Here is a 2966-nt window from a genome sequence, read left to right on the forward strand (position 1 = left end):
AACGTTCGTTCGTTATAGCGTTTGTTTTAGCGTGATTGTTGAAATTAAGTGTATCGTAAAGTTGTATTCGGAAAGAATAAACCAGTTTTATTTAAGAAAGGACTTGTGTCGCTAAAGTTTCGTCGGAACGAAGTTACGGGAAAGTTAATTAACAAACAGAGACGTAACACTGCCATCAAATCTGCTAATCTGTACTTTGATTTGACGCTTCTCGTTTCCATTTTTTTCATCCCACTTCTGACACCAATTTGTTACGCCTCCGTTCGTTAGTTAATTTTCTGTATAATTTCTTTCCGAAGAAACTTTAGCGATACAAGTCTTTACTTAATAAAACTGGTTTATTCTTTCCGAATATAACTTTACGATACACTTAATTTCAACAATCACGCTAAAACAAACGCTATAACGAACGAACGTCTCACGTGCTTGACTCAACAATAGGTCTCTCTCTGTCCGCAGTTCAGTTATACATTGTTGCCGTCAGTTCTTGGCGGCTTATATATACAAGACTACCGCATATCTAGTAGCCTCTCGAGACTTCAGGAAGGGACAGGATCCTTCTAGAAATTCATGACGTGTTACTAGCGTCACGTGACCCCAGCTGTCGTAACAATACACTTTATTATTATTAAGAAGCTACCTCAGTGATAAAATTGCGAGTTTATACGTCATAAATTGTGACTCGATACTCGAGTGTTACACAGCACAAATAGTCCATCGTGTAGCTTTGCATTTGAACACAAACGAATTATTATGGATTTCTGGTCAAAGGTAATTTTACTGTGCATGGTCCTACAATGCTCCAACTGACTCAGCAGTAAGCTCAAAGTCAGATAATGTTAAAATCGAAGGTTTGATACCTTTGCCGGGCATATCGTGTGTTACCTGGACGTACTATATTTTAGCTTAAAGTGAGTGTCCCCAAGGGGTCAGCGGCAAGTCGAAGGAATTAAAATACAAAAATCTAGGATTTGATTCCCTGTGGTAAACAGATCACAGATAGTTCAGTATGTAGCTTTGCGCTACAAATGCAACAATAATACCATTAGATAGTTAATCTGTTTAAGTTACCAAAATTTTCAAAATTGTTGAAATATTGTTACGTTTGAGCACTTGTAGACTTCCACATATAGGGAATCCGCCGTATTCTGTGTGCTAGTTATTTATAGTCAAGGCGAGTGATCAAATAACATGTTTTTACACGTTTCTAACGAACAACGCCCGAATTTACACTTGAGACAGCCATTTACGTTGGTGACGCTTGTGCTCTGAGAGAGACGAGGTTATTTCTCCTGTATACATATAATGCTTTACTCTCTCAATATAGCACTGGATCTTTCCAAAATATTTACATGGTTTCCAGGGGATCTTTAGAAATATCTAGAAGTGCCACCCGATATCCCATATATATATATTGTTACGACTTCGAGGTCACGTGACTAGTATCACGCCACGTCATTCTCGAACATTCACGTCTTTTCCTTAAACCTCGTGATTCTTCTAGATATAGTGTAGTCTTGTATATATAAGACCGGCCACGAAGCGACGGAGGTAATGAGTAATTGAATGTATGCGGACAGAATATTGTTGGCCACGTGAGACGTGAGTTATAGCGTTGTTATATAGCGACTGTTGAAATAAAGTGTATCGTAAGTTGTATTCGAAAAGAATAAACCAGTTTTATTTAAGAAAGGACTTGTGTCGCTAAAGTTTCGTCGGAACGAATTTACGGAAAAATTAACGAACGAACGGAGACGTAACAATATATATATATTCTGCTGTTTTGACTTTGTAGTTGTAAATAAAGATTGATTTTTTCAACATTGTGTTCGATCTATCTTCTGAAACTCAGTCATTTCAAATTTTCAGTTTTAATTCCGTAAATCATTTCATATTTCAACCTTTAATTATACATAGTACTTCTGTTGCCTGTGAGGTAATCAATAAACTACAAGTGCAAATAGACCATTGTGTAACTATACTGTTAAAAACAAACAACATATCAGAGTATATGTATAAGCAATATACAAATTGTCGAAACAATCCCGTGATCATTACATGTTGTTGCGTCTCCGTTTGTTAATTAACTTCCCGTAACTTCGTTCCGACGAAACTTTAACGACACAAGTCCTTACTTAATAAAACTGGTTTATTCTTTCCGAATATAACTTTACGATACACTTGTTTTCAACAATCGCGCTAAAACAAACGCTATATCAACGAACGTTAACTTCAACAATACGTCTCTCTCTGACTGCAGTTCAATTGCTCATTACCTACGCACACATTACATTATTTTCCCGTCACGTTGTCACCCTCTTTTATATACCAGACTACCCTATATCTAGTAAATACTAGAGCATTCGCCAAGGTACAGGATAGTTCTAGAAAATAGGTGGCGCCACACCAGTCACGTGACCTCGATGACGCAACAATATTATATTCTATTGAATATTTTACAATTTGTTTACATATCTACAAGGATTTATTTTATGTAGATTATTCGTGGACAATAAAAATAAATCTTTGTTATTTAGTGATTTGTGTTCGACATTTCAACAACTCAATCAAAAATATATTTTTAATGATAACATTATTTTGAGGAGTAACAAGTCTTAAACAAATTTGAGTCATATAACAAATGGAACAACTAAATGTAATTATTGAAAAACATGAGCTTAGATTTCTTACATTGTATGAAAAATCTTATCTGCAAAAAGAGTTAGTAAATAATAAGAGTATAACTGAGCATTGCTTTATTTTTTGTTAATTAAAGTATTTGTTACGTCTCCGTTTGTTAATTAATTTTCCGTAACTTCGTTCGGACGAAACTTTAGCGACACAAGTCCTTACTTAATAAAACTGGTTTATTCTTTCCGAATATAACTTTACGATACACTTAATTTTAACAATCACGCTAAAACAAACGCTATAACGAACGAACGTGACTGCAGATCAATTACTCA

This window comes from Limulus polyphemus, unplaced genomic scaffold, assembly GCF_000517525.1.
Source record: "Limulus polyphemus unplaced genomic scaffold, Limulus_polyphemus-2.1.2 Scaffold1090, whole genome shotgun sequence".
Lineage (NCBI taxonomy): Eukaryota > Metazoa > Arthropoda > Merostomata > Xiphosura > Limulidae > Limulus > Limulus polyphemus.